Consider the following 10,316-nt stretch of genomic DNA (forward strand, 5'->3'; position numbering starts at 1 on the left):
GGGAGATTGTCCCAAGGCCGGAGGGGAAATCAGTGGTGGGTTTGAGATGGATCTACAAAGTGAAGCAGGCAGCTGACGGGAGTGTGGAGAAGTACAAGGCAAGATTTGTTGCCTGAGGCTTCTCATAGATAGAGGGGATCGATTATGAGGATACCTTTGCACCTGTCGCAAGGTATTCTTCCATACGGACGGTTCTTGCTCTCTCAGCGCAAATGGGGTGGCACATTCATCAGATGGATGTAAAGACTACGTTCTTCACATCCATAGAGCAGCCCGAAGGTTTCGAGATCTTCAGCAGCGAGTCGCATGTGTGCAGGCTCAAGAGAGTGTTGTATGGGTTGAAACAAGCACCTCGTGCTTGGTACACACGGATAGATAGTTATTTCACCGGACTTGGATTCTCCAAGAGTGAGGCGGATCCTAACCTATACCAGATTGTGGTGGAGGGTAAGTTGCTTATCATTGTACTTTATGTAGATGATTTGATTTTGACGGGAGATGAGCTGTTGATACTTTCATGCAAGGAGGATCTTGCTAGAGAGTTTGAGATGAAGGACTTGGGCCTCCTTCATTATTTCCTGGGATTGGAAATTTGGCAGCGCAGTGATGGACTATTTGTTTCTCAGGGTAAGTATGCCCGGGAGATACTGGAGAAGTTCAACATGCATGGCTGCAAGCCTGTTGATACTCCTCTTCCTGGAGGTTGGAGGAAGGAGGATGCTACTTCAGCGGAGGTAGTGGATGCCACTGTTTATCGACAGTTGGTGGGGTCGCTTATGTATCTGGTCAATACACGACCTGATATATGCTATGCTGTTAACCAGCTTTCACAAGCTATGGTTAAGCCAACCAAGCTCTTCTGGAAGGCATGCAAGCATGTATTGCGTTATCTCAGAGGCACATCGGGATATGGATTGTGGTATAGACAGGAGGATGAGGTGAAGCTATGTGGCTTCACAGATGCAGATTGGGCAAGGAGCCCAACGGACAGAAAGAGCACATCTGGAGGGATCTTCAGTATCAGGTCAACAACAGTTTCTTGGTACCGCATGAAGCAGAGATCCGTGGCACTCAGTTCAGCAGAGGCTGACTATATGGCAGCAAGTTTGGCTACATGCGAGGCTATATGGATGAGGAAGATCCTGGTCGGGTTGTTCGGGTCACACTTGGAGCCTACTGTGATTTATTGTGATAACCAGAGTTGCATTAAACTCTCGGCTAATCCAGTATTTCATGATAGATCCAAGCACATTGACATCAGGTACCATCATATCAGAGATTGTGTGCAGCGGAGAATCATGTTACTTTCATACATTCCCACGGAGGATCAGGATGCTGATATCTTGACGAAGGCGCTCACCAGGAGCAAATTTGAATACCACCGAGGCAGGATAGGGGTTGCAGATAATCCATATCTTGTTGAGAGGGAGTGTTGAAAATGCAACAAGATGATGGAGCTTAGTGAAAAGAAGTCGCCTTCACTAAGTGGGCCCGCAGGCTATTTTTGGCACAAAGTCTATTTTTAGACATATGGGTGGAGTCTATTTTTAGACTGCCAGTCTAAAAATAGAACAGTCGAATATTATTAGCTCTTAATAATATTTGGACTATAAACATTATCTTATCCTCTTGGAGCACTTCAGTTCGAGCTACGGATGTGGCACATGCAACTGCCAGAAGGAAATACGCTTTTCTTATGGGTTAGTTGAGCTATTGCATGATGGACTTCAGTTAGAACTCAAGTGATTGAGTTTGGTGGAGTTGATTGAGGAGTTGATGGAGTTGTGTTCAGTTTGACTTGGTTGAACTAGTTGTATTTAGTCTAACTACCAAATACACTAGTGATGAGTGATGTGAATTAATTATTAATTAATTCACTAATTATTAACTCATAAATCAACTAAAGAATACATCAGTTAACTCAGTGCATGGACAGTTCAGTGGAGACAGGTGTTAGAGGTGGAGACTACTATCAGTTGTGACTATAGCTGTGCATGAGATTTGCACAATCAATGATTGAGATTGCCAATGAGGATTGCGCAGTACAACCAAAGGGAAAACGAGCTTGGATCATTCATATTCACACATTGGATTGTGTAGTAGAGGCAGGCAAATAGTGGAGGAGATTTGAACCTGTGACTTGATTCAGATTTGAGCTAATTTGTGTGTAGCAAGTGGAGATAGTACTGAGTACTTGTGAGGAGTATTATACTATGTATTGTTACATGTTCTCTATCATTATAATATATAGATAGTTGGGGGTTTTCAGCTGTATGCTTTCCCCAGTACATACTGTGTTGATATGTGTGATTGATGTTTCAATGTGCGCATGCGATTGTTTCTTAATTCTGCAAAATTGATGATCAGTGTAGAGGAGGTTATGTATTATGCATGCATTCCACAAATAGTGTATAATCATGATAATCTCTGTGAATAAGTGTTATATTATTCAAAATTTCTACATCCAATCTGCAGGTTAGTTCTCATTCATGCATATATATATATATATATATATAGAGAGAGAGAGAGAGAGAGAGAGAGAGAGAGAGAGAGAAGTGATCTTAAAAATCATGTTATTAAGTCTAGTATCCACATGTTAATTTTGTAGTTCATACTGGAAATAAATCTCACATTAGATAAATCATAATTTCACTAAGTCATTCATTAGATAAATCATATCCACTTAAGCCATACATGAAATAACAATAACTCTGATAAGGCATGCACTAGATAAATCACCACCAAGTAAGTCATACATTAGGTCATACATCAAACATTTCCATCATCAATACGTAATCCATCTAATGATTTATATAAGTAGTTTCACCTGTCCAACTAGATGCATCAATATTACATAGCATTCATAAATAAATACCATGGAACTACAAAATAGAGCCTTAGCATAGGTAGCTATCTAAGTCAAAATGGGCATCACAATGCTCAAAAGTGAGGGGTAGTCACTATGTATAGTTTTTACATCCTCCCACATAGCAGATCCTAGGCTATACTTGTCCCACTGGACTTTAACCTAGTCCACCATTATTTATGTGTTCTTCAACACTTTGACAAATGAGTAAAAGTGTAAATGTGCAATCTTACTATAATTTAATTTACAAAGAGACGTGACTTAAGAGACATGTCTCTTGGGTGTAAAATAAACTTGAACTTTTTCATTTTACATACTTTCACTTATCACTCATGTATATCTCTATCTCTCTCTTACACATGTGATCTCACATATCCTAAGTTTTCAACATTGTGATATCTACTTTCCTTTCATGGATATTGGTTGAATTTTTGAAGTGTGATTGCTTGAGGAAGATAAAGGAACTATAATATATATTCACAAGTAATTACCATAGTTCAAAAATAGTGCTTTTATCCATTGCACTTTATTTTTTTCAACAAAAGATTGCCATAATTGATGTGCCCAAAACTAGCATGCTACAAGAGACTAGAAGACAATGTACCTTCATTTTGGTGTGAAAGGTATGCAAAATTTTGTGCCCAAGCATATGTCCCTTTTAACTTCAACAAATTCTCGTCCTCCTATTCTATTATGATGACCATATTGTTTGACCACCTCCTTATTTTTATTGTTACATCCAATATGTTAATGAAATGGTTTGGATATCGAATGTGCACAAGAGTGTAGTAGATACCTAGGGGGTAATATGGGGTATCTCCCCTTAGGTATACTACATGAGATAACAAGTTCCTTCTCAACTTACGAAGACAAAGAACATTATATAAGAGAAAATTTGGGAACCTGAACAATTTAAGCCTAATGGTGCCAATTCCCGTGGAGCTAAGACTAGAACCATCTACCATGTTTGCTACACCTTCGACATTGTCATTCAATTCTTCAAAGAAATATTTCTATAATGTCATGAGACACGTATCACCAGTGTCAAGCAACCAAATATCTCTCCAAGAGATGAATGAAGTTTTGAACAAATCTCCATTTATTCCAATAATGCAATAAGCAATGACAAATTAAGATGATTCAAGAGTTTGACCATTTCCTTCCTTTTGTTCCTGATTGTCTTTGATATTCTCCCATGGAATCTTACATGTCTTTGCTTCATGTCTATTCTTGTCACAATGAATATCAAAATTCTTGCCATTATTGTGCACACTGCCCCACCCGCCGCCCCACACCCACCCCAACCCCCAACCCCCCATCTCTAAAATACTTCTTTTCTCTTAGATTTTTCATGACGGAAGACAATTTCTCGCTTTATGGGGCTGGTTGCTCCAATCAGGATAGTTGAGTTTTCATGGTCCTCCGTAAGAGGCTTCGCCTTAGCAAATTCACCTATGTAGGTTGCAATATTTGAGCTCAACTCACTAATTCTATCTCTAACCTAGCCATTTTCTATACTCAGGTGTCAAGTTGTCAAATCTTGTTGGAACAACCTATCAACATCATGGGACAATCAAGGGTAATCTAAACCAAGTTATCGGTGTCAGATTGGTTCACAATCGTCCTTAATCAAGTCTTTAAGCAAGAAAATATTCCCGCAACAGAGGTATCCTGAAGAACACAAGAGAATTCAAAACACATTAACCATCAATATGTGTTAAGTTTATAATTCAGTCATCAAAATGGTAATGTTGGAGGAGTGCCCGCTCTGGTGTTGTATGCAAGATATGAAATGGCCTTATTATTACAATGAAATTCAAAGCTAGTTGCTTTATTCAAGAACCACAGCATAATAGGGAGCCTCGATGCTTCTTCTTTGCAATGCCAACTCAATAATCCCTTTTCCAAGTTATAGCTTCTCAACACCAACATGGAAGAGTCGTGCATTGGCAGGTCTTTTCTTGGTAAGCATAAACCCTAAAGGATAAATCTGATTTTCTTTGTGAAAATGGATCAACAACAGGTCTTTGTTAGCAACGAATTGTAAGGGAAAGTAAAATTGCAGCTTCTCTTTCAGTAATTTATCTGAATTGCCTCTCTTTAATCAACAAGCCTTCCATTCGCATCTTTCCGAGCTTTGAAACACAAAAACTGGAATCTTGTCTGGTGGAGGGCCTTTTGTTGATATCAACAAATTGGTGGCGATTTTTTTTTTGAGGTCCAAACGCTTTCAAAATCGGGTCCACTTCCCTGTGTAGATCTGCTCCACAATAGAGTCAATATGATATATGTGGTGTTTACATAAAGAAGAGTATAAAAAGGAAAAGCTCCAAATCTAGGCTTCAGTTCCTAGTGGGCTATATTGCTAGTTTTCTTAGGTCGGAAAGTATGCGTAGAGAGAGTTGGAGGGGGCACTCTATAGCCATGGAGCAAACTGAAGAGGGAAGAAAACCAGCTCCAAATTATGGAGTTATCAAAAACAACAACCTTATTCTAATACCATTGTTAGGTCGGGAATGAGTAACTCCATGCATGGTGTTTTAGCCATTTATAAATACAAGATGAAGTGACCTTTGATTTCATCTTTCAAGAGGTCCAATGATTCTTCATATTTCTCTTAAATTAATTATTTACAAAAATATTTACAAAATACCATAATCACAAAAGATTGAAACAATAACATTTTATATGACAAAATATATTGATAATCAACACTGACATAAAAAAAATTACATAATTTATATTTAAAAATCAGACTGACAATGCATGGCATCTACATCAGCATTTCACTTACCGAGAAATAATCACATATCAATAGTGCCTTTCAACTGTTTTCATGTTTCTTTAGTTTTAGCAGTACATATAGATGTTTAATTTACAGTATGAAATTACATGTCCTAGAATCGACTAGAGATTTTAATTGAGAGTTTAAGGAATTTCTGGCAGACTGCAACTCATTGAAAAAATTTGTGCAATGTATGAGGGGGCCTCACATCTCATGAAAATGGCATACAATGGTTTCTTGTTCCTCAGGATTTAATCTCTGTATGAATCTTCTTCACTACATACAACAACCACCTTCTATCGGTTCTGGACGAAAAACAATACGAATGTCCATTTGATGAATAGGTATAATCTTGGCTAATTCAGAGTGTTTCATTTTTAAATATTTTCCCTTAAAAAAAAAGTCATTATTAAAAGCCATGTTTGGTTTTTGCAAACATTGTATACCCAAAATTGTTGGGAGTACAAATCTAATGTCTTTAACTTGTCCATTGGGTTTTTCTTGGGTGGTTGGAAGGAATGATAGCCATCCTCCCCACCCAGATTCAATTCCCACAAACGAGACAATAATATTTGTTGAAATGGCTTCAAGCAGTCCCTCGAGGAGTGAAACATGCATATTCATCATATGAAATATAATGATATTTCTCATAGAAAAAATTGGCTTAGACTCACACTTTCTATTTTTCCAACTAGCATCCAACTTATTTCTAACTTACTCCTAAAGTAGCTAATGGTAGCTTATATAGCACACTCCTTTCAACCATCATTAGCCCTTAGATTTCTGTTCTAAACCCACAGATTCTGACTTTTGTAGATGCAGGAACAAAAAGTTTAAAACTACCAGTTTTTCATCTTATTTAAATTTGGCATTAGCTCTTGTATTTCATAGAATTGACAACTTGCTGCATAATAGTCCTCCCTACTGCGTGCAGATTCATCAATTGAATTTTTTATGGGATTAGGTAGTCCAAAATAGTGTTTAGAATCTATAATGTACTAAAATGAGCCATGCAACGCGTTTTATTCTCTTTCTTTCCTAGTTCATGCTGAATGTTTTGACTAATCACACCAGTTTGATTAAAAAACACAAACAAGGGGTAAGGAGAAAACAAAGAATATATAGTAGACTTGGAAATTTTCCCTGATATGCTTATGGATAAAGAGGCAATTCATTCAATAAAGATGAAGAAACCATTCACTGATTCTACAGTGAAAACAAAGCATTGAAAAAAAAACCTCACTAATCAAACCATAGATTTGAAATAATATCTTAAATTATTACAAAACACTAAATGTCCAACTTGCAACAATCTAAGGAATTGAAAAATTGCAAATACTAAGCAGAGTTTGAGAATGTTTGTGCATACCCTGATAGGAGTATCCGTCTTTAAATCCATTTGCTCGAGGAATTGACGTCCAATTTTCATCCAATAAACTTCACTTGTTTCTCCCCCGTCATTGTTGTTGTTGACTTCATTCCTTTATTTCGGCAATCAAATCGCAACCCACCCACACATAGACTTCATTTGCATATTCTGGATCTTCATGTCCTTGGCTAGGTACTAGAAGAAGGAAAATTGTACAAGAATCAAGATCGACTATATCAAACATGTCTATGATTTCTAACTTGGGCCAATCATACAACATTGGTTGTGTCCATTTATAGCTACTCTTCTGCTCTGGCTTAATAGGGCAAGGTGACTTGTTCTCTTCTATACAAGCATCAATCATAACTTCACTAGGACTAACTGAATTTCCTTCCGAGGAAGTATCTATATTCAGGCCAAATATTGGGAACCTTGAATTACAGCAGTCTAAAATATGATCTTCTCTCTCATGGCATGATCTTTCGCATGGTACATGAGGCAGATCATATTGAACTCCAGAATTTTGACTTCCTTCCTTCTGAACTATCTCCCTCTCGTCAACACAAGGATGAGCTTGAGACCCTTTTGACAAAACTCTGGAACCAAGAAAAGAATTTTTTTTGCTTAACACTGGCAGTTGTAAGGAAGGGGAAACACTCCCCCACATTTGTGCCAAAGACACTGGAGATACTTTTGACGGAAAAGTCTTTGTACTGATGTGCGAAGGATTCAGAGATCTCTCAAAAGTTTCCATTGAATTTGGAACTGGATACTGTGAATGAGATGAAGAGGATGGGGAATAAGAAACAGAGGAACTAGAAGAGGGAGTAAAAGGAAGAGACGATGGAGTAGGTGAAGGAGATTTTGAACTAAATTTAGAATCTGAGGAAATGGAACTTGGTGAAGACTGAGTAGAAGATGAAGATGTTGAAATATCAATAGACGATAGTTTTATGTCCTGCTTGGTAGACTCGATGCAATTTTGCATGTTTTCCTATGAAACTATATTTGAAACTGTAGTAGCCAATCCTTTCATGTTTCCTGCCACAAATTTATGATGCAGAATTCCCCAACCATTTTTTCTTGTTGGAAGACGAGTTTCAGATACAACTCTTGAAGAGGGAACAGGGGGCACAACCCCTCCCACAGTTGCTCTTCGGAACAGCTCGAAATCTACATCATATGATTCTACCCTCTTATTCCTGACATAAAGCCTAAATTATTTTGCATGACCTTTTAAGAGATCCTTAGATTCCTGTGTACCCATTCCAGGTTTCTCTAAACGACGAGGGGCCTTGTAGAGAGCATCCCAAAATTCACGGTTTTCCTCTCCTTCTAAGACAGTAATAATAGGCCCCTGAGCTCGCTCATATCTTACAACTTGGAATGCAGAACCATTTGTTGCTAAAGCTATCGTTTGATCACAACTTTGTCCAATCCACACATAAATTACAGAAGGCACGTGAACAATACATGCACCTCTGGAATCCAATGCAGCTAGTGAAGGATTATTTAAAATATTTGGAACTAAATGTAATGGATCGTAGGGTGAACGTGGAGCCATTCTATACACTCTTAGCAGAGAGTTTGGACTCAATGGTGCTGCATGCACCCTCTTTTGACATTGTAGTAACTGGCATGCGAAACCAATATTTGGATGTGATACCCCGTGTAGCTTTTACATACTGAAAAACATCTTCGAAGCTCTGACCTTTCCGCCACATGAGATAAGCAATAACCAATGAAGTTGAGCGGGATACACCCTGGTAAAAATGGACAAACACTCTCCCACCTTGCTCACTTACCTCCTCAAAATAATCAAATACATCATACAATATACTCGTTGTATCTTCACATGGAGAATCTTGTAACCACAATGTCATATATATCAATTTTTTTTTTGAAATGTTATGGGCATACAAATCCAACATAGTTCAGCACATGGGTGATGCCATTCTCTTCAAGAATCTCTCTGTTTCTGGCGACTGCATCATTATCCAAGTAAATATGATCTGCCACTCTTGAGCAATCCCTATCAAAGAAGGTGAATTTCTCCCTCTTGACCTGAAATTTTGTGGGTTCTGCATTTGTTTGAACAGAACACAAATCAAGCCTCATATTTGTCCCATTTTCTCAAATTACTACCATCCTTCTTCTCTCGAGGGGTAGCTGGAGTCAACCATTCTCCAATGTCATCCGACCTTGCCTTTTGCCACTCATCCAAGCTTCTTCTAGTGATGGATATGGGTTGCAGCGGTGGAAGGGCCGACCTCACTTTATTGAGTTGTTGTGACCAAGGAGTAAGAGGAGGTCCTCGGTTTGTAATGTTCAGCACCTCTACCTGTAGCTAGAAAGAAGACTTCACGTCTCCATGGTTGCAGGTAGCAGGACTTGTAGGTGCAGAGCGAGAGGACAACCATGAGATAGACCTCCAAAACGTCTTCTGAACATTAGGAATTTTTCGTTCTCCCTTGTTGTCCCCATCACCATTTGCATCCTCCCCTACCATGCCCCCTCTCTCTCTTACCTTTTCTTTGCTCTCTTCAGTCCCTGAAAATCCTGCTTCCAACTCAAAGTCTTGTTCTTTACCCCAATTCATGACATGAGAGTCCCTTAAAAATTTAAGGTTTGAATGCACAAGTGGATTTCACCTACCACAAAAATGCTTGAAGGGGAGCATTTATTCATACAATACACATCAAACACATGATGATGAATAATCCCGACCCCACTGGAGGAGTTGACACTTTCTGGGCAACTCTGCCCTTTATTCCCAACGTTAATAATAAAAGCAAGGTAGGCAGCAGACATGAAAAAGAACAAGTGTGGGTCCCAATGTTGAAACGTCAAGTTTTACCCTAACACCCCACTTCTCATGACTAATTTTTCCAAGCTGCCATATTCTAGGGATTTGGACTTAATAGGTCCTGTTTATGGGTCTTTGGACTCATATGTGGGCTTTAGAGAGAAAACAAGTGCACTTTTTGCTTATGATCTTCTACAAATGAAGCAGCACAATTTACAAGAAGCACGAATATGTTGTGTGGTGATCCTGGTTCAATCTGCTACTTAAAACTTAACACTGAAATGGATCACTTATACACTATGTTTGTTGATGCTGCAGGAATTGTAGTAATTGACTGCCAAGTGCCATGGTGATCTGATATTCACCCTATGAGTGACATTAGTTAAAGATTTATTGTTTAAAGGTATTATAGACTCATGTGCTGGTGTGTGTGTTCTGTGTTATTGAAGCAATGGATCGATCAGATTGCCAATACACAGACAATAAACTG

General features: G+C 38.5%; 1 pseudogene; it reads right to left on the reverse strand.

Moving 5' to 3' along the window:
• Positions 1 to 8,014: 8,014 nt before the first annotated feature.
• Positions 8,015 to 9,619, reverse strand: LOC149138711 (protein-tyrosine-phosphatase MKP1 pseudogene; annotated as a pseudogene).
• Between the last annotated feature and the right edge of the window lie 697 nt (positions 9,620 to 10,316).

This window comes from Pinus tabuliformis, chromosome X (assembly GCF_031772625.1).
Source record: "Pinus tabuliformis cultivar Carrire ecotype Pingquan chromosome X, CPIR1, whole genome shotgun sequence".
Classification (NCBI taxonomy): Eukaryota; Viridiplantae; Streptophyta; class Pinopsida; order Pinales; family Pinaceae; genus Pinus; species Pinus tabuliformis.